Source organism: Tamandua tetradactyla, chromosome 1 (assembly GCF_023851605.1).
Source record: "Tamandua tetradactyla isolate mTamTet1 chromosome 1, mTamTet1.pri, whole genome shotgun sequence".
NCBI classification, from domain to species: domain Eukaryota; kingdom Metazoa; phylum Chordata; class Mammalia; order Pilosa; family Myrmecophagidae; genus Tamandua; species Tamandua tetradactyla.
The window spans coordinates 220,099,613-220,127,054 of NC_135327.1; the positions used below are offsets into that span (position 1 = coordinate 220,099,613).

A 27,442-nucleotide genomic window follows, 5' to 3' on the forward strand; every position below is an offset into this window, starting at 1 on the left:
CTCTAATTTTACATGGTTTGGAAGGTAATAATTTGGCATTTATGATCATACTCAATAAAGAATCTGTTTCTCATGTTTTCATGTCATGTTTGGAAGCAGCCATGTAAATAAGAATTATTTTACTAAATTTATTTTTTTTATTTTCCCTACTACCTAAAGTTTAAAATGCTAATTTTCAGTATAAGGAATAATTCATATGTATCCCTTTCACCATAACACAGTAATAGTTTCATAAAACCTGGACTGCATAGGGAAAAAGTTAATGAGATTTGGAGGAGAGAAATATTGTATTTTAATTTACCATGTAGTCTAAATGTGATCTTAAAATTTATGTGTGTGTGTGTGTATATACCTGATGATGACAAAAATCTATGCAAATTTTGAAAACCAAAGATATAAAAAGCTATTTCCATGTTATTCATGTAATTTTTGAAGTAAATAATAATTTAGAATATAGTTTGTTTATATTAAGTTTAATGTACATTATTATTCTGTATTTTAATCTGTCTTTACTTCTAAATACAGATCCTTGTCTTAGATTTTCTTGGATTATGATTTAAAGACAAGGAAATAAGAAATAAATTTATTTTGCAGTCAAAAAAATAGAGGATAGGGTTTAAGGGCCAGACCTGAAGATCTATTTCAGGAAATTAAAGTGGCAACTTGAGGGAATTTTGTTTTTCTTTTAAGTTAGGTTTATTGAGAAGTACACATTTTCTCATTCACATCAATTATGTGATATTTAAAGACACTAGAAAGTTGGTAGTTAAAATTCCACTCAATTGGCTTAAAGAGGTTTGTTAGAAGTTTTTCTCCAACTCTTTGGAATGTTAACCAAAGGATAAAAAAAATCGTTAAGACACACTACGTAGTTTCAATATGGTATTAGCAGCATTGTAATCACATAGCTTAAGGACTGTTCAGCTTTCTTTTGTTGTTTGATTGTTTTTAAAATGTTGATGCTATTTTTAAGGAAAAATATACAGACTAAAGGGAAAAAGCTATCTCAAGGAAATAATAATAGAAAATTACTTTTGGACATTTTCCTGGTTTTAAAATGGAAGTTGACATTTCAGAGTTGTGAAGTTTGTTTTGTTTTAAATTAAAATCTAAGATTTCAGGAGAACTACTGAAATCAGGAGATGATCCTGAATGGCAAAAAAAGATGAAAATAGAATAATGAAGAAACATTGTCAAATGTCTCTTTTCTTTTTGGAAAGAAAGAAAACTCTCTTACTTTCTTGCTCAAAGAAGACTGTCCATCAATTTTCTGAAATACCTGCAATTGGTGTGTGCTGAGGGCTCATTTATTTCTCACAAAATGTCACTAACTCACTCCTGTCCTCTTAGATTTAAAACAGCTGCTTCCCACTGGCAGCCTCTAAATCCTAGCAGAGACAGAATTCCAGACTCTCCCCATGGCTCAATTACACCATTGTTAATAATAAACTTTGTTCATCAAGGTGACAAAGACACTAGGTGCTTCTACAGGCATATTTTCAATGTCCATATATAAAAGGATACAGCTTTTATTTTGTTAATGAAAACCCATGATTTAATATAGAAAAAAAACCCCTCTGATTATTGGTGCCATTTGAAGAACTATAATTTAGTTTTGCTTGAAGAACCATAACTACTTTCAATGTTGTTTCCTTCCTAAGAAGTTATTTCTTAAAAAATATGATCTGTGAATTAGAGTAGCTCATTTACTGAGAAAAACTAGCAAAGCCCAAATAAAACAAAAAAAGACAAAGTAAATTTGTAAAAGAAATATATTCTTAATTTCAATTTGCATTATAATTTTATTTTCAGATTATATTTTCATAATTTAGAATTTGTATTCTTCTCAACATTTGTTTATAAGTTAATCCTAATTTTTTCAATGAATGCTTAAATGTTTAAAATATGTTGATATAACCACCAAATACCTGGATTTTTAATGAGAGACATAATATTTTTATCATTTTTACCTTATTTCCAAAGTAATATTTTTGCTTTTCTTTACCTTAGATTATCTTGTAGAACAACTGTTCAATTTCTATAAAGATAGGTTCATATGTTTTGAAAAAATGCTAAAGATTATTTTCATGCACAACATAAATCACTGAAAGGGATAGTAAAGAATTCAGAAGATTCTTCATGGTTCACCAGAGTGAAATCCAAATCATTCTCTTCCACGATGAATTCCTGGTTTCCTACAAGATAAGATCTTGTCTTGTCAAGGACTTCATCTGTGAAGAAAAAAGAAACATAATTTCTCAAGGGAACTCCAGCATCATAATTCATAAAATCAAATATATCAATAGGAACAGGTCTTATTTTAAAATAGTCATAGACATTTCTAGAAAATAGACTCTAAAGTACTGATGTTAAATTATAATATTCTCTAATAATGTAAATATGTAAATGTGAACAAGTAAATATTTAATTAAAAAGTTTTCATTCTCATGAATAAAATTTAAATGCCCAGTAATCCTTAATTAATACATTTAGAATCCCTTCCTTAGTGATAAGAATTAACTTTGCAATTCAATTTGACACTTTACAGTGTGAAAAAGAAAGATAAAAAATAAGCCTCTTGGGAACAGGAAGAAAATTTCCAGTCTCGTACCAGCCAATCTAATTTAATCAGTTTTCTCTCTCGGTCTCTATTTTTTTCCCTGAACTCACAGAAGTTTTTACTTCCACACTCCCTCTTTTTTATAAACAGAACTAGCTTTAAAGGTCTGCATTTAGATTTCATTTCATCTTGAGGTATATGCCTAGATTTGTTGTTCTTTGACATGGTACTCTGGAATTCAAAAGGGATTCTTTAAAAAATACAGATTATGTTAAAGTAGATAAATGGTACTCTAGATATAAGATACCAGGAATCAAGTGTAGGATAAATTTCTAAATTTATTCCAAAAATGTTCAATATTTTTTTTAGAGTGTCCAACTTATCTTAGCATTTCTTCATTCATTCATCACAACTTTACTGAGACTCTATAATGCACTGAAAATTGCACTAAGGGCCCAGGATACAGCCCCTGCCTAGAGAAGCTTGCAATTTAGTAGAGGGTCATATATATGAACAAATCAATTGCAATATTAAATAATATATTCTTATATAAAGAGTTGCATGCACTTTCGGGGGGGAAATGAGAAGACTTCACAGAGGAGGTGACATCCAAGCCAAGACTTTAAGGAAGAACAGAAGGATTGGCAGAAGGTGGGAAATTTATTCTTGAAAGTATATAAAGAAATGGGTATTGGGGGTTTGGGGATATAGATATATGAGGATGCCTGGATGACAGTCAGTGGTGACAGCAGAAGCTGAAGAGAGAGAATTGGACTGGAGCCAGCCTATGAAATCCCTTGCATGTCAAATTAAGGAGTTAATCCTTTGTCCGTAGGCTAAGGATTTTAAGCAGAGAAATGACATAATCAGCTTTAGGATGTCCTTAAGTTAGACTTCTTAAGAAACAGTCTCTGAAACTCTGAGATTTGCATGCAGCAGTTTATGTGGGGAGTACTTTGGGGGAGCAACAGTTATAAGGGAGTAAAGGAAAGCAAGCATGGGAAAGGGGAAGTCGGGCTATGAGGCAGTTGCCTCATACTCTGCAGCTGCCCTCATGGAGAGCTCTGGTGCTACAGTGGTCATTCAAAGTAGTCCCACCGTGAGACCAGGGGCTAGACCTTCATATTCACAATGAGAAGTCAGTGGATGTGGGTCAATCCTACAGAGGAAGAGTAACCTAGGGCAAGGCAGATTCCTCCAGGAGAGGAACACAGCTGTGAGCCATCAACCAACACTTCCAGCAGCTGGAATGAGTGTCTCCATCTTGAAAAGAGATCTGAGCAAAGCACCACAGAACCCTACAGGGGTTTCATATTTTTTATTTTGTTGATATTTTTTAAGCCTAAACCTGGCCATAGTAGGAATGATGGGTGTAAGAAAAGATTGGCTAGAAGGAGATCAGATGGAACTTTGTGAAAATGGACAAAGTTAGAAACAGTAAGAGATTAAATAAAGGTATAAACTATACCAATATTAATATAAAGATAGACTTTTAAGGAAACGTCTGTACTTTGCCTTTGATTGTGCAACTAAAGTGATTCTGTAATTGTGTAATTGTTGTTTAAATCCGAAAGTAACTGAAGTTAACCCGAAACTTAACTATAAAGTCTACATAGGCCAAAGGAAGAAAAACAGTTTAACTGCCTATATTTGGAAGAAGATAACAAAATCTGGAGTCACTACAACTTATTATCTTTAACGTCTAATTGTCAACCAAAAATCATTAGATATGCAATGAAACAGGAAAGTATTGCTCATTTTCAAGAAAAAAAGGCAATAAATAGAAACCGTCTCTAAATAGGCCCAGCTGTTGGAATTAGCAGACAAAAAAATTCAAAGATGCTATTATAAATATATTCAAAGAATCAAAGGAAAATAACTTTTAAAAACTGAAGGAAACATGATATAAATGAATGAACAGGTAGGCAATCTCAACAGAGAAATGGAAATTATTTTTAACATAACAGTGATAGAGCCAAAAAGTACAAATATTGAAGTAAACATTTCACTGGAATCACTCAACAGCAGGTTGAAGATGGCAAAAAACATCAGCAAACTCGAAGATAGACTGACAGAAATGAACCAAATCTGAAGGACAAAAGAAAAACAATATTGATGAAAAAGGAACAGAAACTCAGAAACCTGTGGAAAACTATTATTAAGGGGTCGAACATATATGTAATTAGTATTACAGAGGGAGAGGAAAGAAAGAAGAAAGAGAAATAGTTGAAGAAATCATGGCTGAAAACCTCCCTGCCCCAATTTGGTGGGAAACAGTAATTTACAGATCTAAGACGCTTAATCATCCTCAAGCAAGAAAAACACCAAGAAATGCTCTCCTATACTCACCAGAGTTGAGCCTAAAGCCAAAGATTAAGAGAAAATCTTGAAAGAAGCCAGAGAGAAAATGAACATTACATTTAGGGGAATGGTGATATAACAAAGAGTTGTCTGCCTGACATAATTCATGGAAGTCAGGAGAAGTCAGAACAAAATATAAAGAATATTAAAGGAACAAAATGTCTACCAAGAATTCTGACTTCAGCAATATATCCTTCAAAATGAAAGACAAAGGCATTCTCAGATAACCATAAACTGAGAGAATTCTCATTATCATCATCAGCAGATGTATAATAAAACAAATGCTAAAGGAAGTTTCTTAACCTAGAACTTGATATGAGACAGCAACTCAGATCTATAGAAGAAATGAAGAGCACAAGAAATGGTAACTATACACACACATACATACACATACACTTTTGTACATACATATATAGTCTCTTATCTTAAGACTTGTGACTAATTAGAGAAAACCTTGTAGCACAGTATTGAGCTAAACTTACTGAAATATAATGATATCAGTAATTTCATTAAATGTAAATAGACTAAACATCCCAATAAAAAGTTGGTTATTGTGAGACTGCATAAAAAAACCTCAAGAACAAAATATATGCTGTCTATCAAGATGCACTTTAAATGTAAAGATGAACATACTCTGAAAATAAAGGCTAGAAAATATTTACCATGCAAAGAGTAATCTAAAGAAAACTTCAGTGACAATATAAATGTCAGAAATCTCAGACTTCAAAACTAACAGTATTACTAAAGATACCAAAAGACAGTTTATAATGATAAACTGTCTTTTGGTATCTTTGATAAAAAAGACAGCTAATGATAAAAAAAATCAGAAAAGAATACCGATTATAATTACATATATGACTAATAACAGAGTATCAAATACATGAAGTATAATCTGACAGAACTAAAGGAGAAACTGACAATTTCACAATCATAGTGGGATGATCACAGCCACGTCATATTTATCACAGGATTGTAACAATGGCTTACTGTATGAAAATAAATTAATGTAATATACCATATTAATAGAGCCAAGGAAAACCCTACATATTCATCTCAATAGACACAGAAAAAGCATTTGGCAAAAACCAGTATCTATTCATGACAAACTCTCAAAAAATTAGGAATGGAAGGGAACTTCCTCAAATGATATAGGGTATCTAATAAAAACCTACAGTGAACATCATATTTAATGGTGAATTATTGAACAGTTTCTCCCATATCAGGAGAAATACAAGTAAACCTTTTCATACCACTTCTATTTGACATTATATTGGAGATTCTAGCTAGTGCATTAAGGCAAAAGAAAGCAAAATAAAGACATACAGATTAGAAAGGAAGAAGCAAGACTGTTTTTATTTCAGATGACATGATCCTGAAAAGCTTCATGAGTCTATAAAATAGCTCCTAGAACTAATAAATAAGTTTAGCAAGGTTGAGGAAAGTAAGACCAATATATAACATTAAATATATTTCTATATAATAGGAACAAGAAATTAAAAAATGAATTAAGAAATAAATCCCATTCACAATACCATAAAATAGAATAAAATTTGTGGGAATAAATTTAACAAAAATGTGTAAGACTTGTATCCCGAAAATTATACAACATTTTCAGGGAAATTAAAGAAGACCTAAAGAAATGGAGATACAGTTCATGTTCATGAATTGGAAGAGTGAAAATTATTAAGATGGCAATTCTCCCCAAACTGATCTTTAAATTCAACACAGTCTTTACTAAATCCCAGCAAGACTTACAAGAAATTGACAGGATGGTCCTAACTTTACCCGGAAATGCAAAGGACCTATAATATTCAAAACATCTTCAAAAAAGAACAAAGAAGGAAGACACACTACTTGTTTTAATTTCCTAGCTGCTAAAACAAATACCATAAAATGGGTTGGCTTAACAACAGGAATTTATTGGCTCATGGTTTCAGAGGCTAGAAGGCTTGCTCTCTTCCAGGGTCACTATCTTTTGGTTGGCTGGCAATCTTTGGGGTTCCTTGACTTTTCTGTCACATGGCAATGCACAAGGAAAAATCTTCTCCTTTTTCTTCTGGTTCCATTGACTTTCTAGCTTCTGGCCAATCCCTATGGCTTCTCTTTCTCTCTGTCCGAATTTCATTCTGCTTATAAAGGACTCCAGTAATCCAGATTAAAGCCCACCCTAATTCTATTAGCCACACCTTGACTGAAGTAATGTCTTCAAGGGAAGGCATTGTTCTTATTTACGTATCCACACCCACCCATGACCGGGGGTTGGGACCTGAATGTATATTTTGTGGGGGACATGATTCAAATACCAACATTACCTAATTACAAAACTTACTATAAAGCTGCTGCAATCAACACAGCGTAACACTGGTTAAAGGATAGGCATATAAATGAAAGAAACAATTAAAAATCCAGAAATAAATCCTTACATATAATTTCCCTATGAATTTTGACAAAGGTGCCAAGGCAATCACAGAGAAAAGGGTAGTTTTTTAAACCAATGATACTGGAATAACTGGATGTCAATATGCTAAAAAAAATTGAAATTAGATGCTGTGCCAGGTTGAAAGGATTATATACCCTAGAAAAGCCATATTTTAATTCTGATCCATTTTGTGGAAACCTGATTAGATTATATTATTTCCACAGAGATGTGACTCACCCGATCATGGGTATTAACCTTTGATTAGAGGGAGATGTGACTCCAATCCATTCCAGGTGGGTCTTGATTACTTTAGTGGAATCCTTTAAAAGAGGAGACATTTTTGGCAAAAAGCCTGAATAACAGAGCCAGGAGAACCATGAGAGCCCACATAGCCAGAAACCTTGGGAGATGAAGAAGGCAAATGCCCCTGGGGGATCTTCATGAAGCAAGAGGCCTGGAGAGAAAGCTAGCAGTCGTCACCATGTTCATTACGTGCCTTTACAGTTCAGAGAGAGAGACCCTAAACTTCATTGGCCTTTCTTGAGTGAAGGTAGCTTCTTGTTGGTGCCTTAATTTGGACATTTTTATAGACTTGCTTTAATTGGGACATTTTCATGGTCTTAAACTATAAATGTGCAATTTTAATAAATTCCCCCTTTTAAAAGCCATTCTGTTTCAGGTATATCACATTCTGTCAGCTAGCAAACTAGACCCAACCCTTTCCTCACACATTTGCAAACATTAACTTGAAATTGATCATAGAATCAAATATAAGACTTAAAACTACAAAACTTCCAGAAGAAAACAGCTGAAATCTTGACCTGGTGTTTAGTAAAGACTTTTTTTAAAAATATATAACACCAAAAGAATAGCCTACAAAAGAAAAACTTGATAAATCAGACTATCAAACTTAAAAACATCTGCTCTTCAAAAGATATCATTAAAAAGATTAAAAAAAACAAGTCGCAGAATAGAGTTCAGAAATAGATACACTCATAGGTTTAATACTGATATGCACAACAACAGGGATGAATCTAAAAGATATTTTTGCTAAGTAAAAAATGCCAGACACAAAAGCTGTATGATTCTATTTCTATGAATGCAAAATATCAAGAATACCAAAGGCTGAGGTAGGGGCATGAAGGAACTTTCTGAGTGACGGATAGATTTTACAATCCACGTCATAGCTGTATGGTGGATAGATGGCTGTATGTATTTGTTATAACTCCTTGAATTGTACATTCATGACTCATAAATTTTATCTTATGTAAATAAACCTTAAAAACAAATTATTAAAAATAAATGAGGGTGGGCAACGGTGGCTCAGTGGCAGAATTCTTGCCTGCCATGCCGGAGACCTAGGTTCAATTCCTGCAGCCTGCCCATGTCAAAAATAAATAAGTAAATAAACAAGCATCTCTTAGAAGATCACGGGCCTTGCCTTACGTTCTCGCTTCCCAGAAAATAATCTTAGCTATAACTATCAGTATGCATTCTTCGAATGAGTACTGACAGTGCACCAGACTCTGCTTTTATTTTTTATAAATGGTTCAGTTTTATTGAAAGAGAGGAAGATATAGGAATTAGACAACTGTAGTTGCTTTAGCTACTAGTGAATTGGTCACACAGTCCTTACTAAGAAACCTGGTCTACTTGGTGTAACAAGGATAAGATTTTAAATTCAAAAGAAAAAAAAAGAGAAGAGAATAAGAGCCTTAAAAATTATATATGAAGAAGAGTCCAAAGCAATTTAGGATACAATGGGCATCCCTTTAACTGGATTTCTTTCAGTAAGTGAAAATGTTAGTGCCTGTGCCAGTTTGAAACTATTATGTAACCCAAAAAAGCCATGTTTTAATCCTGATCCAATCTTATGGGGCAAGATCTATTGTTTTGGGTGGAAAACTTTGATTGGGTTGTTTCCATGGAGATGTGACACACCAGTTGTGGGTGTGACCATTCGGTTAGCTTACACTTCTGTGCAGATGTGACACACCCAATTGTGGGTTTGGCCTTTCAATTAGATGGAGATGTGACTCCACCCATCAAAGTGGGTCTTAATTAGTTTACTATAGACCTTTAAAAGGGAAAACATTTTGGAGAAACCTCAGATACAGAGAGTTGGAGAACCGCTGCTTCAGAGCTGACAGAAATATGGATATCTGGAGATGCTTGGATTGCCAACAGAGAGAGCAGATGCCTAGACATGGGCCGAGCCCAGGAGACGTTCCCATGAGATGCTAAGCAAGCCAGAACCCAGAGTTGTGTCCCAGAGGAGTGAAGTGAAAGCCCACAGATGCTTAGTATCAGAACTACTGGTATCAGAAGCTGGAAGCAACGGAACTTGCAACAAAGACCAGCAAATACCAACCATGTGTCTTCCCATGGGAGAGATATCGATCTTTCTTGAGTCATGCTATCTTTTCTTGAATGCCTTAGTTTGAAGATTTTTCTGGCCTTAGAACTATAAACTCGTAACATACTTAATACCTTTTTTAAAGGGTATATTGCATTCTGGCAGTGTTAGCAAACCGAAACAGAGCCCATTTAATTAGGTACTGTCATGGTTATGCTCATGTGTCAACTTGGTCAAGTGGTGGTACCTGTTTGTCTGGTTGGGCAAATGCTGGCCTGTCTGTTGTGATGAGAACATTTTATAGAATTAAATCATGATCATGTCAGCTACATCCACAGCTGATTACATTGGTAATCAGCCAAAGGGGAATGTCTTCTGCAATAAGTAACGCTTAACCTGATCACTGGAAGCCTTTTAAGGAGGATACATAAGAGACAGGCTATTCCTGCTTCGTTTGGCTGGGGAGCCTCTCCTGTGGAGTTCGTCCAGACCCTCCATCGGAATCGTCGGCTTCACAGCCTGCCCTGCTGATTTTGGACTCTGCGTTCCCACGGTCACATGAGACACTTTTATAAATATTGTATTTGTGAGTGTTCCCTGTTGATTCCATTTCTCTAGAGAACCCTAACTAATACACGTACCAATTCAGGAATAAGAAATATAAAGTGTAAAAACTATTTTTTGATTCTGCAAACAAGAAAATGCTGATAACAAGTAAAATGTCTAGGTAGGCAAATATCTACTGTTTTACTCAAACTGGAAGTCTAACAGCAACCCTCTCGTCCTTCTCCACCCTCCCTCATTCCTCCACACCCCACAAATAGTCAGGAGCCAAAACATCTCTCTGAGTAAGAGTTTCACCATCTATGCCTGGGGTACATTAGGTGTCCTCCTAGATTTGTGTCAACCTTACCATTCCTCTCTGCCGTGGATTTGCTCTAATGGCTAGCTTTGTAGTTAAATTCAGATAATGGGCGTAACCTGAGATAGTATATATGAAAATAAAGTGTTATGCAAATATGAGATATTTTCACTGCTTTTGTCGTATCCATAATAATGTTCTGTGACACCTGAGTCCCAAGCACAATCACATTTCTTTAATTTTTCAAATCAAACACAGCCCGACTCAGCACTTATCCACTAGAGAGGCAGAAAATGCAATTGTAGTGGTTTGTTTGCTGTTGTTTGTTTTTTTCCTGGTTGCCAGGCCCTCCCTCCGGGTGGTGCACAAACTCAGGAGCAATGCAGAAAAGTCTCTGGACTGTGGCCCGTGTGGCCAGTCACAGATACAAAGCTCCATGCCTTCTGGGTCAAGTTTTGGCTCAGGCTGTCTGCCCAGAATCCTTAGAGGGACTTCCTGACGCCCAGCTTCCCCAGAACACAGATGGATGTCCCCATTGGAGGGCCTGCCACCCCTTAGGGCCACGGGTACGATGAGTCTTGAATGGGGTGTGGACGCCACTCCCCACCTGACCTCACCCCCAACCCCATTCAGTACCTCTTTTACCTTTGCTGTATTCTCCAAGTATGGGTCTGGGCCCAGTGGCATCACCTGAAAATTTGGATTTCTTTCAAAAGTTTGTCAGAAACTCTAACGTGAAGGCCCAGTTGACAATCGTTGCTCCAGCTGTAGAAGCAATGAGGACGATGGAGATGTTAAAACTAAGTATAACCTCAATACATCTTAAGGATATATGTAATATAAAGACATTTATGTGCATTTAGATCTTGGAAATCTAGTACAAGAAAGTCTTAAGTGAATTTAGATGAGAAATTATTCTCCAGTCTCTGAATTAGCTGAGGAAAAGCTTCCTGGAAATGGTGGAACTTAAGGAGTTCAAGCTGCAGAATATTTTGGACCTTCTCCCTTATGCAGGCTGGGCAGCCATCTTGGACCATGAGCTGACCTGGGAATGCAAAAACGCATATATGGAAAGCAACTGAGTCCCTGACACAGCCGTGTACCTGCTGGCCTTTGACCACCTACCTCCAGACATTTGACATATGAAAGAAATTGAGGTCAATCCTGTGTTAGCCTGTTACCCTACGGTTTCAGTGTCACTTGAGGTCAAATTTTATCCTGGTGAATATCAATTGTAGTACCTACTGTATGGCTAGACCAAAGTAACAGGTTAATGAAGTATTCACATTCTATATAGCTTCAAAACTTATTTTTTAAAGTCATTTAAGTGATTATCATGATCATTTATGGTATAAAGTAAAACTTGAATACAAAAGTTAAACATTCACCTCTCTTCTTCCATACGTTTCATGCTCTGTGACAACAGAAGAGAAAGATCCCGGGAAAGGAACTTCCATGATTCTCTGCTGAGTTAGAGTGTTTATTCTCAAAGGGCAATCAATAAAACAGTTAAATATGCTGGACCATGCTAAACCTAATCTTCTATTTTATACTTCAGCTTTTAAAAAACTATTTTTCTCTTTCATTTAATTGCCAAAAGAGCAGCAGCTTAATGCACAGAAGTTTCTTTATCCAGAAGCTAGGTATAAAAATTGTGAAAAATCTATTTGGAGGTGAAAATATAGCTATTGAAAATCATGAATTCACATGGCGCATTCATGAATTTCTGGGCAAAACTGTTCATTTTGCAAGTTTAATGATCCTTTCTAAGCCAGAGGCTTAAATGGTAAAACCCTTTATTTCAAGATCCATCATAAATTCAGGTGCTTTCAGGAGCCAAGCAGGAAGGTTAAATGCCCCCCAGTTGGAGGTCATGGGAAAATGGGGAACATCTGTCCCTCTGAATCTGCAGCCTCTCAAGGATCTGTGCCCCTGAGGGAGCAGGGACCCTTATCATCGGAGCTTCTGATTTTTCAAAAGAAGCCCCCAAAAGCATTCTTCAAAAATGCATCTTCTAATATTCACTTCAAAATCTTAAAAAAAAAAAAACCAGATGAACAAACCAAACACCTCCCAGTGAGCTGAATCCAGGCTGCTGAGTATGAGCTTCAATTTAAAGTCTAAATACAATTGGATTCTAGTTTGCAATATCAGATTTTAAAACTTTGATTTGGACTTTGAAAGCAGCAACTGCTTTCATTGTTTTAAAAAATGCCTGAACCCAATATAAAGGATAAATAATAAATGACAATTTGTTGAGTAGGGATCCAACATGCTGAATTAATGACCAAGGAGAGGATCACAGACTTTCAGAGCCACACAGAACTTAGTTGAGAAAACTTGGAGGAGCTGCAGCTTAGCTTCCCCAGGCTACCGGCATTTGGCTCAACGAGGGTTTTGGTGACACTATGATGAGTGTCAGCTTCTAGGGTCCACTGCTGGGATCCGGCGGCGACTTTCTGTCTTCCACTGAATTCGAGAACAACTGTCAGACACCTTTTATGTGCCAGGATCTGTTCGGTGCTAAGGACACAAAGGTGAGTAAGTCACAGTCTTGGTCTTCAAAGAATTCATAGCTTAAAGGAAAGAGAACATATGTATAAAACAATATACATTAGAATGGAATGATTTCTAAATGTTGTGTTAATTTCTTTTTTTTCTTTAATTAATAAAAAAACAAAAAAACAAAAAAAACAATACACATAGGTTCTTAAATCTAAGATGCCATCAATTATAAGACACAATTATTTTTGGTACCTCTAAGAAAAAAAGAATGCTATCAAGTAAATTATAATACGCCTTCAATTTTAAGATGCGTTCTAATTTCAGGAATATTGAAATGTTAGAAAATAATTTGTACCCTATAGGAGGAGTTCCTGTTAAGCAGCAGAAAGAAGAGATGGCCTGGCAAAATGGAGAGTCAGATTAATTTAAATCATATGATCTAGGGCAAGTCACTCAGTCACTTTTTTTCCTTAGCTGTAAAATAAGGAGAGAAGAGTAGTTACCCCATAGGGTTGCTGTGAAGAGCAAGATTTCTCATAGAGTGCTCAGCAGTGCCTTAGACCCAGTAAGTGCTTGATAAAGGTTGGCTATTATTAGCAGAGGTAATTAATGATAGGACTTGAACTTGAAGAATGAGTGGGTCTTCTCCTAGCACTTAAGGGAGAAAATAGAGTCCAGGCAGGAAGAACAGTATATGCAAAGGCCCAAGGCTGGTTTCTGGAAAATTCTGACTGTGTTCTGTGTTGCAGTAGGTGATGGTTTTTTTTTTCCTTGAAGTATTATAAATCATTTTAAAACCCTCTTCTTCTTTATCCCACAACTTCCTCCCCTCTCTCCCACCCCCCATCCCAACATGCCCACAAAGGCAGCCAGATTCTTTTATTTTTATACTCCAAAGCATGTACAGGCCCTGTATTCAAACTTGAACTGGGCTCTTTAGAGCAAGACCACAAGTTACTTGTCTTTCCTATTTCCCTCCTCCTTCCCTCCCCTCTTGTTGTGGCATTGGGGGGGAGGGGCTTTGTTCAGCATCCTTTGTCTAAGAGAATTAATAGCTATCCCCCAGTGCCTGTCAGTTCCTTTCAGGGGACTGCATTCAAATAAGGCTCCAGGTGGCCTGCCCTGACTTCCCAGAGTTACCCAGAGTGGGTAATGTCCTATTAGGATGTTCACTACAAATAATATTTAGTGAGTCTAAGGCCCTTTGAGGGTTGGAGATGCTACTGGACTTGCACAAAAGTATTCAGTGAATGGCAGAGTTTAGCCAGGTTCAGTGCCTTTGCTATGATATGCCAAGTGTTGTGGTCATTCAAAATGTTTTCCCATCTAGAGAAATTTTCTTCTCTGTATTATTTCTATGGACACAGTGGCCTCATTGTAGAAGCCAACTAGCATCCTGAGTAAGAAACCTAACCAGTCTTCGAATTTTAGTTTATTCAGGCATTCAATCCTCCACCCATATTTAGCTGACACGAAAAGGATCTGAGGTGGAACAGAATCAGCATTGTTTCTACTCTTACGGAGCTTATGGTCTAATATGTGAGGCAATGAAAATAATTTTCAAAATGAGATAAGTACGGTGACAGGAAATCACGGATGCTGTGAATGCAGAGCAAAGGCAGCTTAGGGAAGCTTCCCAGAGAAAGTACCTGTGAAGTAGGATGGGGAGAAAGAGAAGTGAAAAAATGAGATGAGCAGCACTGTATGAACTGTGAAACAGCAGATGTGTAAAATTGCTGGATTATTAAATATACATCCCTCTAGAGTTCGCCAATCGCTGACAGGTCTTCTAGAGAGCTCTCTATTTGTGTCAGAACCACCTCCTGATACTCATCTGTCTAACTCTTGTATGGATGCTCATTACACAAGTGATTACTATGTTATTGGGTTTGTGCTGGAGATCAGAGCCTTTCTGGATGTGGGGGAGACCCAGTTGCTGTGGCAATCATCTGGGAAGACATCTCTCAGACCTCACATTGGATCTCAGAGGGAGGGGAAGCTGCATGGGGGTTGCAGAGTGGGATTTTGTCTACTCTTACGTCCTGGTCTTGAAGGTTGAAAGACACATAGGAGTCAGGCCAGGGCTAGCCACAATAGGAGTTTTCAGGAGTCAGGCAAGAGGCAGTTATAACGGTGTTTTTCAAACTTTTTAAAGTCCATAATAGCAATTCAATCAAAAATACAGATTACTGAAACACCAGTTTCCCTAAATTTGAGTTTTGGGAAAAATTAGCCTTAATTCATGTGATACATTTTCATATTTTTGATCCTGATTAGTGTTTTTCAGGCAATCCATTAATGGGTCACAAAATCGATTTAGTGGGTCATGAGGAACACTTTAAAAAATGAAATAGAAGCATCTGCACAGACACAGGCTTGGAAATTATGAAGATGTCCATACATTTTGGTCAGTCTTTCAGAGCTAAAATGTAGATATCTTGGATTTTCTAAGTCTCCCTATTTCTTGATTTATTTGTTCTTTGCTATAGGAAACTTACAGAGATCATGGTTATGACTGTGGGTTCTGGAGTATGGGTTCAAATCTTAGTTCTGTTACTCAGCAGCTGTGTGACATTGGGGAACTGACCCTGTCTCTGTGATAAAAGGTGCTTATGTGTAAAATGGGGATAATAAGGGTTCCTACCTCAGCCATTCAAGGATTAAATGAGATAAAGCAGTGCTTTTAATAAGTAAACACTCATTAAATATTAGCCATTATATTTCCTTCTTTTTTATAGCCTTTCTCAGTGGTGCTAAGTAGGATGAAGGAAAAGATATGGGGATTGAAGTAGTGGGCTCTGGAAGCTTCCAGTTTACCAAAGGGAAAGAACTCCAAGAGGACACCGAAACCCTAAGGGCCAGAGTAGACGTCCTTAGTCATTCCAGCGCAAAACTTTGAGGGTTTGGGTTTCATTTTCTTAAAGAAAGCAGTTTCTCTTACAGTTACTCTCTCTAATATCAATTCAAATTTGGCACTTGCTTCAAATCATCCACCTAGATCGAATTCCAGTTTGTCACAGAACTTGGCTAAATCTGCGTATTTTCCTACAAATTTCTACTTGACATTTCCTGAGGACTCCACCCCACCCCCCGCTTGTGTACCCTTTCTGCTTGTCAATCTTATATTCACCACATTACTGCTTACTGCATCTAGAAATATAGAATTTTTTTTTTTAGTATTTGGAATGTCAAGAGAAAAAACTGAACAAAAAGATGAAAAGGAAAATGTATTCTGTGAAACCATCTTTGAGAGGTATAATCATTCTCTAACAAATACATTTACTATATTTGGGGTACACTTCCTAACCATTTTCCTATCCAAAAAATGACAAATGGCATTTACCTGTGGGACCCTCCCATGGTATACCTGTCGTTTGACTTTAAAAAAACCTCGCCACTTTTTGGACATGGTATGCATAAAACATTTTATAAGCATGTGAAAAATGAAATTAATTATTTAAAGGTTTCTTAAAATTGTTGTTTTGCAAGGAAATAATCAAATATGGATAATTTAAAAATATACTGAACTTTTAAAGTGCTAAATTTGCTATACTTCTGCTCCACAGAACAAGATCCATACTATTATTAAAATTATTATGCACTTTACAAATTTCTTACACGATTTGATAATTAAAATTTCGTTGCTATGAAAATAAAATGTACAAATGGTTAACCAAATCAGAAATCTTTCAAAACTAACTACTTTAAGTAGATGTTTCCTAAGTATTATTTACCTGTTTACTTTCAATCAATTCAGATCTCAAGAGTTAAAGACTCTAATATTCTCTGTCATCACTCTTTTCTATGATGATACTACAATATTTTCAATGACTGTAGAAAGGAACCATCCTTTCAAGTTTTATTTACATAGGAAATACCTGATTTCTTTTTTTTGCATGGCAAATCTCATACCTGACCCAACTATTTGTGGAGGTTCCAAGTAAGTGTTTAAAACGATCCCTTGCTATTTTCAGTACTTTCTCCCATTTTTTAATTTCTTTTTCCAAGAAATATTTGTCTGAGCCACACCTTTTTACTATATCGTTTATATATTTTCTACTTATACAAGTACTATAAGAATCCCTTAAGCCATAAAAAAATCAGTTAGTATCTTCTCGTCAGTTCTTTCGGTTTTTTCTTCCACCGAGTCATCAGCTGAGCCAGAACTCGTCCACTGTAAGGGCGTGAAGGCTCAGGCACGTGGTGGAGGGGCTGGAATTGTACACATTAGTACAGACCGCCGCTTCTTAAATTTAATTGAGGTGAACGGTGGTCTGTAAATTCAGCTTCACCAAGCTGAAACGGGAAAAAGTAGGAAAAGGAGCGGATTCACCCTCGAAGGAAAACGACAGAGGCGGAACAGGGAGCCGGAACCGCGAGAACCACCCGCCGGAGCCGGAAGGGCGGATCCCCAGGGGGCGGGGCCGAGCCTGGGCGGGGCAGGACGGCTCCCGCGGGAACCAAGGGCCGAAGCCGGAAGGGCGGCCCCCGAGGGGGCGGGGCCTGGGCTGGGGGCGGGCCCCGCCGGGGTGCGGAGGGCCCGGATCAGAGCGGGGCGGGTTCTGGGTGAGGCTGTTAGAAGTGCTGACTCTTCCGGCCTGAGGTTCCACAGGCGCCTAGCGGAGAACAAATGACTGTATTTCCAATATAGAGAACTTTTAACGAACGCTTGAGAAAACGCAGACAATGCCTGTGGAAAAACTGCCTCACCAACCTGGCTTTCTACTCTAGTGTCTTGGGTGACACCTTGTTTGCTATACGCCCCGCGGGAGGGAGTAGTCCTCTCTTCCTGTTATTGGCCCCACCCCACGCCCCTGGCCACACGCTTCGAGCCGACCATCTGCGCCTGCGCCTAGGTCTCGTGGCGGGGGCGGGGCCAGGGCCAAGATGCAGGGGGGCGGGGCGACGGGCCGAGAGCTCCGCGCCCTGACCTCCCGAACGTCGGGTCCGGTGACGTCACCCCGCCGCGTCGCGCGTGCAGTAGGAGCCCTGTAAGTTTCCGTGTGTTCCAGCAGCTCGTCGGCTCTGCGGGGCTCGCTGGGCTGCGTGTGGTCCTGACGCCCGGCTGGGGGGGCCTTGGAACGTAGGGCGATCAGGGGCACAGCCGCGGGCTGCCAAGGGGCAGGTGCCCACCTGTGCAGGAGTACGCCCCCGGGGTGGGAGGGAGCCGGGGTGCGGGGAGGAGATGCCGCGCCCCTCGGGGCGGGGGCTGCACCTGCGCCCAAGGGACTGTGACAGGTTTTAGGAGTGCAGGTGGGGCAGGCTCGTTTTCTCCCTTGACAAGGAACGTGGATTATTTTTCTTCGCCCTCTCAGCCCTGGGGCAGGACATGCTAAGTCTGGGATGGGCTGCTCCTTCGTGGGCTAGAAATTCTGTATCCAGGCCTCGTCTTGGGGTCCCGCAAGCATTCACGTCGCTGAAGACAAGTTAAAAAAAAAGGGGGGCAGGTTCTATTTATGTAAAGTACAGGTAAAGTTTTCGCTGGCCTTGCTCCTTGTTCGCACAGTTCCGGGAACGTTATGTATGAGATGCCAGCTTATAAACTTGCTAGGAGAAAGTTTATAAAGACAGTCCGTTATTCTGGGGAATGTGGTGGCCAGTGGTCGGTCATTTGACAAAGGTCTGGTAGGTAGGAGTCTTTCACGATTTTGCCCTCTCCCATCAGATCAGGTCATGAACACCTGAGCCTGATGCGCAGTCTGAACTGTTGTCACTCAACTCGGTGGAACAGGGATCAAGAAATAACTGGTAGCGATGTATCAGCGTTCTTGGCAGTTGTGCCCTCTTGTCTGCATTTTGCAGAGAAAGCTTTTAGTTTGCTCAAACTAGGATATTATGCTCAACAAAGATGCACTTGTGAGATTTAGGAAGTCTAGATTGTGTTCGTTTGGAATATTTAATCACATCTGAGGAATTGAATCTTTTGGCAACCTCGGGATAGTACATTGACTGATGAATTAGTAGTATACGTAGTAGTTCTCAGACTCTGGGACAAGTATTTGCCAGGAGTTTTGAAGGGAAGAATATTGTGACTACCTCAGGGTGTATTTATACAGGAGATGGAGAACACTTTCCTGTAAAGCCAGTTCAAAGGCGTAATAGCTTACCATCCTTGTACAAGCCTTGGATTCAGAAAAGGGGTTATTATTTCAGTTCTCTTAGTTACTAGCTTTATTTCTAGTAACTCAAGTTAGTTTAGGTATTAGTAACTAAAGCTATCTCTAGCTTTATTTCTAAAGCCAAGCCCCCCAGATTTGGAACTTTGTTTTTCTTATCTAAAGTGGGAGATAATAGTCATATCTGCTGTTGATTTTGCAAGGGTGAGAGAGAGTGTGAAAATGAAAGGCTTTTGGATGATTTGCATTGGTTCCTCTGGCTGGACAAGAGGTGTAGAAAGAAAAGTAGCAAAGAAAACAAAATCTTCAATATAATGAAGCTCATATTTCAAGGGGGGAAATAGACAACAAGAAGAAAATAAGTATATAATACAGTTTCCCAGTGCAGTGAAGTAAAAGAAGAGAATGACAGTGGGAACAGGGCATATTGTTTTAGAAAATGTCAGAGACAGCCACTGTGAAGAGGTGACAGCCTGAGTGGGTTGAAATGAGGGAAAAAGCAAGTATCTGGAGTGAGAGCATTTCAGGCGGGAGAAATAATAATAGTAAAGACTAATGTAGATCTAATGTGAGGCTCTGTTCTAAAGACTAAATTGCATTTTCTTTATAACACCTTATGAGGTTAGTACTAATGCCTCCATTTTCATAGGTGAGGAATCAATGGATAGAAAGATTAAGGATTTGTTGCAGGTTCCATCGCTGAAATGTAGTAGAGACAGTATTTGAATTTGAACAATCTGACTTCACCACATGACTCGACTGTAGTTTGATACAGCAGGAGCAGCAAGGAACAGTGATGTGAAGTGGTAGCCTGAGGTGGTCCTGGTGCCGCAGGAGGTGTTGAGAGAACTGCGAGGAAGGGTGGAAGATTGTGCCGGAGGGCCAGTACCGGCTAGGCCACAAGGGACCTCGTAGGCTGTGGCGATTGTTCAGATTCTATTCTAAGTGTGGTAGCAAATCACTGGAAGGTTTGAATCAAGACAGTGGCATCTGACTTGAGTTCTTTTGGATGGAGAATTTACTGTTGGGTCATGGAGTGGAGGTTGTGGAAATGGGAAGATAACAGGTTTTCTACAGGAAGGGAGAAGATAGTGCCTTGGGCTAGGGAAGGTAGCTGTGGAGGTGATAAGTGGTTGATGCCATCTTAAAGGTTGAAGATAGAGCTGGCAGGGCTTGCTAATGTGGACTATGAGAGGAAGAAATGATGACTTCTTAGTTCCAGCTGGAACAAATAGGAGAATGGGGGTGCTGTTTACTGAGATGGGAGGACAGGGTTTGGGAGGCACATCACAAGTTCTGTTTGAACTTGTTAAGTTTTGGATGCCAGGTAGACACAGTCATAATAGTACTAGTACTGGAAGAAGTGTAAACTGTGTTCCAGGCATGGTTCTCTGCACTTTTACAAACATTGGTTCATTTAATCCTTTTTATAGTTCTATGTGTGTTTTCATTTCCCAGGGCTGCTACTACAAACTAGGTGGCTTAGAACAAGAAGAAGTTATTCTCGTTGTTCTGGAGGCTGTAAGTCTGAATTGAAGGCTTTGGCAGGATTGTTTCTTTGTGAATGCTCTGGAGGAAGATGTGGTCCGTGTCTCTCTCCTAATTTCTGGTGGTGGCCAGCACTCCTTGGTTTGTGACATCTGACTGTAGTCTCTGCCTGCATCTTCACGTGGTCTTTTCCCTGTGTGTCTCTGCCTGGGTCCACAATTCTGTTATAAGGCCACCTTTAGTTGGATTTGGGGCCCACTGTAATCCCATATGACCTCATTTTAACTTGATTCCATCCACGAAGACCCTATAAGATCACAGTCTGAGGTTCTGGGTGCACATGAATTTGGGGGAACACTATTCAGCCTAGTGCAATGTGCTAGGGACAATTACTGTTCCTGTTTTACAGATGAAAAAATGGAGGCACAGAAAGGTTAAAAGTGACTTGCCCAAAGCCACCTAGCTTGTGGGTGATGGAGCTGGTATTCAAGTGCAAGCTATCTGTCTTCAGCCCTGGAGTTAATTACTGTAACTGCCTCCGGATAAGACATGTTGAGTAGGCAGTTGGATATATGAATATGGAACTCGGCATTATGATCAGAGTTGGAGATTCACATTTATGTTTCTGAAGGAAAGCCTGCTTTTGTTCCTCATCTGTGCCTTGGTTGACAGTGGGAGAGAAGAGCACAGGGCCTGGGGTTGTGCTAACTGGCCTTTCGTTACTTGACGCCAGTATCTTCCACCAGCCCAGGTGTGGGTTTCATGATGGCGTGGTTACTGCCTGTCTCTTCCACTGCTCTATCTCTGGTCCCTAACCCAGTGCCTACTGTGTATTAGATGTTAGGGATGACTTTATATGCCAGATGTTAGTTTTGGCTTTAGGAGTTGAGAGATAAATAAACTATTGCAATACCTTCCCCCCCACCTCCCCAGGAGAAGAGTATAAAGAAAAACCTGCAGGAATAAAACTAGAGTAGATTAATTGCAGAAATGCAGGCTGATTAGTTCCTTGGGCTCTTTGTCCTCCCACCTCCATGCCTGAGGAGTAGGGCTCAAACAGGTCAAAGAAGCAATGGAATGCTTAAGCAATTGTAGAATGAATTTGAGGCACCCCAAGGATCCTTTTCTACAAAAGAATTACTTGATACCCTGCGTATTTTAGTGTATTTGCATTAGTTTTATTTGGCAATGATGTAATTTTTACCAAATGAAATAAATTCTGATATTTGAATATCATTGCAGAGTGATGAATTTTTCCAGTTCTATTACCTCAGTGTTGACAGACCTCACTATTGAAATAAGGGAGTTGGCTGGAAATGTTGCAGCTTGCATAATAGAGGGTAATGGAGGGGCTGTGTGAAAAATATGGGCAGTTTCTCATTTGGCTTACATGTATGATGCCAAAGTTCCACGTACTGGATTAAATTTGAGTTTCTTTGCAGATATATGTATATATAGATGTCTGCTGTAGAAAGGGGATCTGGTGTTATATGTCAAAAGTGAGATTATAATTTGCATCTTTTATAGCTGGAACATTTTAGAATTTAGAGACTAGAATTACATATGCAAAAAAGTTGTCTTGTGTCTAGAAATCTCTTTACAGGCATGCTAAAACCTTACTTTCTAATATAACTGTTTCAAATTTGAATCGTTAAGAGGTTGTGTATAATTGGGGGTGTATGGGTGGTTCACTTGTAGAATGCATGCCTGCCATGCAGAGAATGGGTTCAATTCCTGGCCCATGCACCCCCCCCCCCCAAAAAAAAATTACCTTTAGTTGCACCATGGTGTATTTTTTGTGGTGAATCACAGAGTGTTTTTCTTAACAGTATGACAATTATATCTTGTTCAGCTTTTTTAGCTTTCTGTGAAAGAGTTGATTTGGATAACCAAGTCCACCATTCCTGGAAACAGGAGCCTTCCACAAATATAAGTGTAGAGATATGCCATCTCATTTCAGAATTCACAAACATTTTAAATTTGTTATGGTAATTTCCCTAAGTATGAATGAGTTGAAATGATTACTGTTTCTTAATTCCACAATTTCATTTAACTTCTCTAAGAACATCAGATACACCTATATAGTATAGAATAGAATTGCATATTAAATGACCCGATTGTTTAAGCATTTTCGATTTTTGATTCCGGCACAGCAAGGGAGGGTTGATGATTATTTAACTGGGTCTGACAGCTTCTAATGGAGCAGGACTGAGGGTTAGTCCTCCTGTTTGGAGACTGCAGGAGTCACTCTGTCTAACTTTGGACATATGATATATGGCATCCTTGATAACTTATAAACTTAAAATTCCTTTTAATACTTATATTTACACAAGCAAATTTTTAAACACTCTTTTTGTTAATTTTTTTATTAGAGGAGTTCTGGGTTTAAACACTATTTTAAGAATACTGTTGTAAATATATGGAAATTGTTCTTCTAGAAAACACTGTGCATAGCCCAGTGATAATACATTTTGGGCATTTATATATATATTTTTAAATCGAATTCTTTTAAGTTACTCTTATTTTTGTGTATTTTTCAACTCATGTATATCTTACATATTTACAGTAATAGTCAAATGTTAGCTTGTGTACTTTTACTTAGCATTAGGAATGTTTAAACATTTAAAAATTTTATTCATTTCATATTTGATTGCTTAGAAGTTAAAATCTTGAGGCTTGATTTTGTTTTTTTCTTCATGTAGACACTAAAGACTAAAAATTAATAAGGCTTATTGGGACTGAGCTGTAGTGAGTCAGGTTAAACAAATTGCAACCCCAAAAGAATACCCAAGAGAAAAATTCTTAGAGACCATTAAGCAAAAACAGCATGTTCATGGAAAGCATAACTTTGCCATAACCACCTATTAACCCTAACTCTAATTCCTCTTACGATTTTGCCATCCTACAGACAGCATTATTTTGTTTGATTCTTACATTGCAAAATGCTTTTCTAGTTTTAAGTTGCATTGCTAGTCAATGGTCAGAAGAGAGATTAATGTGACATAAATATTGAAATATTAAGCTCAGCGATTCTCAACTGGGATAATTTTTTCTCTGCCCCTCTTGCCTCTGGGGACACTGGGCAATGGCTGGAGACATTTTTGCTTGTCACAACTGGGGATGTTCTGACATCTAGTGGGTAGGGGTTAGGGATGCTGCTCAACATACCACCATGCACAAGACAACCCTAACAACAAAAAATTTCTGGTTCAAAATATCACTATTGCAGAGTTTGAGAAACCCCACCGTAAATAACCTCTTGGGCTTTTGGAGACTTTAGAAATGGAGGTTGCAGTTCTAAGTGAGGAACACCTGGCTTGAACTGAAGATTGTATTGAAATGCTGTTAGTTTGTTGGGGAACTGAGCTGATTTTAATTTGGCTCGTTTATTGCATGGAAATTATTCTTGTAACTAATATCCTTGAAATTTTTTTTGTTGTTCTTGCCAGCATGTCTAATTCTTTTTTTTTTTTTAGTTATCAAAGTTTTTGGCTTGTAACAGGTTTACTAGTATGGCTCTCCTTCAATTTTGTACTCTCAGGTTTATGTGGTCGTTTATATTTTTCAAAAATCCTTTTTCACATTAATTTTCACATGTGATTGTCGCGCATAACCCACGAAATGTGTAGGGTGTGCATTATGCTCACTAGTTGGCAGGTAAGGAAGCAGACTTTAGTTGAATGACTGACTGTGTCAAAGTAAGTTAGTGACAAAAGCAGTTCTAAGACTTTGAGGTCTTGATGCTTACAGTATGCTTAAAAATAATTCTTTTGCTTTTTAGTCACAGAGAATATTTCTTGAACAAAAGTAGTTATTCATCATGATGAGAGGAACAACATTATGAATAATAAATTAAACAGACAATATTGAAACAGTTTAATATCAAAATATAAGAAAAGAGATGTTCAAGGGAAACTGATTTTATTAAATTGGCCTAAGAAATTAGAAGAAGAATGTCTATAATTTGACAAATTAAATGAAAAAGTTACGTATAATCTTCTTTACTGGAATTCACTATGGTTAGCCATGTAAAGCCATCTGACACCTGCTAGGAGTTCTCTAAAATTTGAGCTCTTTAAAATTTGCAGTTAGATACAAGTGGTATAATAGTTTACATAAACATTTATTCCTCATCTATCTGGAATCCACATCAAAGAGAAGAATGCATACTACAACTCTTATTGAAATGTTCCCTTTAAGATCAGTGCACTTTTAACGTTAACCATTTGTTTGTATACCATTCGATCTTCCTTATAGTCCTGTGAAATAAGATTATTAATTCTTGTTTTACAGATGAGGGAACTGATTTAAAGGTTACCCAACTCATAATGTGGTTTTGACTATTTCTGTTCAGCTACTAGGTCTTTCTGAGTAAACTTCTCCAGTAAACAAATTTGGCAATTTCTGGATAAATTCACCAAGTCTCTGCCTGATGTCATGGCACCTAGTCTAATATTCATGCTGCCACTTGAATCAACTGATAATTTAGTTTTTTTTAGTCTTATTCTGATTAGAGTGGAGTGGACACGTCACTGAGTTTTGGTCAACCATGATGTAATACTGCTTGCTATTTAGAATTTATTTTTGGAACACTAAGTCTGAAGAGATGACTCTAGCTGTATTTGAGTGATCGTGTGTAAGGCAGGCCACATTGCAGGATTCATTTTTACAATGTGAAAAACAGGAATTTATATCCAGAATAGGACTCCATTCTCATTTTCTAATTAGAATCCATATTATTATTTTTTCCCCGTCTTTTATGTCAACTTTGAAAATGTTTCCCTTAGTTTTTGCCATGTTGACCTAAACCTCAGGCTGACTTGAGTTTCTCAGTAAATTAAATCATAATGTTATAATCACCTTTTTAGTTTCCTTTCTGAAATTTAGAGTTCATCCTACTCTAAATGAGTACATCATTTTTGTGAGGTGGTAGGATCGTTTATTTTTTACATTAGTAAGTTTAGATGGCATTTATTTCCTAGGTTAGGAAATTTAGGAACAGTTTATCAGTTTACCCAAGTAAATCAGTTTCCAAGATAAGATTTAGAATTTAATTTTTCAAATCTGACAAAACTAAGCCTGCCTGTTATTTCAATTAGATCAAAGAGAATATATGCTTAAATATTTGATCAGTTATCATTTTGTTTGACGACTATCTGATGATATCCAGGTCTTGGTATAAATTTCATTAGTTTGATATTTGTAATGTTTAGTATAATGCATCATTTGGCTGGATTGGAAACACTGGTAGTATGAAATTGTTAATTTGGGATTGATAGAGGAAGATGAGTGATACTTCTAGTTCAATTATGTATTGGATAAGACATAATTATATTTAAAGGGGGAAGATTCTCGATTTTTCACAAAATTGAATTATTGTAGCAAAGACATTTTTCTTACCACTGTGAAGAAAAATGCTAGTATCTGAAGTAAAACAATATTTATTGTATTAATGAGGGAAGAGCCATCCACTCAAAGCTGAAACAAAGCTAAATTCAGTATTTGCTAAGCCATGAAGAATATTCTTGCAGAACACAGTCCCTCTGAGCAAGATAGAGGTAATAAGGGTTCTGAGAAAGCATGAAGTTTAAAGATTGGCTGATTTTCAAAAGTAAGACAAATTAGGGATTGATTAACTTTAAACTTAAAGTTTAGTGGGTGGCGGATTTGAGGGACCAGGCTGCTACAGCTGGGTAGTTTCGGATTGGCTGCCTTTCTTGGCTGAGTACTCAAGTGGAAATGTTGAGAAGGGTTTATGATTGATTGGGGCAGATTTAAAGCCAGTTATGTGGATACTTGTTCACAGTTTGGGGCAAGAGCCAAAGAGTCTCCTTTTTTCCTGAAGCTGGAGATTAGGTACTTTTTATTCTCCACATTTATGTCAAACATATTAATGTTAGCAATTGTGCTGATCACCTTTTGATTTTACTTTTCTTCTGAAACTTAATAAATATGGGTTCAGTGACTATTTGTACTGACCAGTCTCAGGATTATAAGATATTTGGAACCCAGGCTGCTTCAAGGATTATTTATATATATAGTCAAGAAGGTAATATGTTATTTATGGAAATATGAAGCTCTAACTGAACATTATGGTGAGAGCTGTATTATTCTTATCTCTTTTTCTGTCTTGTGGGAGTGTGTTGTATTACATGCCTGTCGAAATTAGTCTTGATGGATGTTGAATTATAGCTTTAAGTTTGTTGTTTTGCTTTTGTTAGAGATACATCTAGTAGCAATAACTTTTTGCAAGTGAAGCCAACAATTAATATTCTTAACAGTATTTTGGAGGGTATAATGGTTATATTACATGTCTTTTATGTGATACATTAGGTTGAATTATTTTAGTATCTGAAACATTTTATCCCAATTATTATATCATAGTACCATTTATATAAAGTGTCTCAGTAATTTAATATTTATTTAGAATATTTTTATTCTTCAGAATGAAATAAAGAGCTACTATTTATGAATACTGAATACTGAAGCTGTGACAATATGTAGATATTTTTGTAATTGGATCTTTTAAAGTTAAAATCTTTTCCAGTGCAAATGTTAAAAGTAAACTCAGAGGGCATTATCTTAGAAGTTAGAGGAGGCAAAATGAATTTTTGATGTAATTTCTTTTATATACTAAGATTTTATTTTTAAATACTCAACATGCTGTATTTACTTGTGAAATAAGCTTGTAACTTAAAAAAAAAATAACGGATGCTGTTGCATTTATGTGCACCCCCTATTTTTTTCCTTACTGCAGCTTTTGTGGTGTATGTTC

The 27,442-nt window shown here is 37.5% G+C and overlaps 1 protein-coding gene and 1 long non-coding RNA gene across 12 annotated transcripts in view; one reads left to right on the plus strand and one right to left on the minus strand.

Moving 5' to 3' along the window:
• Window positions 1-1,906: 1,906 nt before the first annotated feature.
• On the minus strand, window positions 1,907-17,923 carry LOC143677042 (uncharacterized). The gene is made up of 4 exons (XR_013172359.1): window positions 17,778-17,923; window positions 13,055-13,134; window positions 11,204-11,323; window positions 1,907-2,231 (listed from the first exon to the last, which is right to left on the minus strand). It is a non-coding gene; the product is annotated as an uncharacterized LOC143677042 (long non-coding RNA).
• A 19-nt stretch (window positions 17,924-17,942) lies between these two features.
• ZNF438 (zinc finger protein 438) overlaps window positions 17,943-27,442 on the plus strand; it is a 205,552-nt gene continuing 196,052 nt past the window's right edge. For 9 of the 11 annotated variants that reach the window (XM_077152414.1, XM_077152380.1, XM_077152470.1 and 6 more), the window contains exon 1: window positions 17,966-18,054. The gene's annotated coding sequence lies outside the window, so the exon portion shown is untranslated. Of the gene's footprint in view, window positions 18,055-27,442 lie in introns of all 11 variants that reach the window. The other 2 variants (XM_077152397.1, XM_077152443.1) reach the window with 2 other exon arrangements.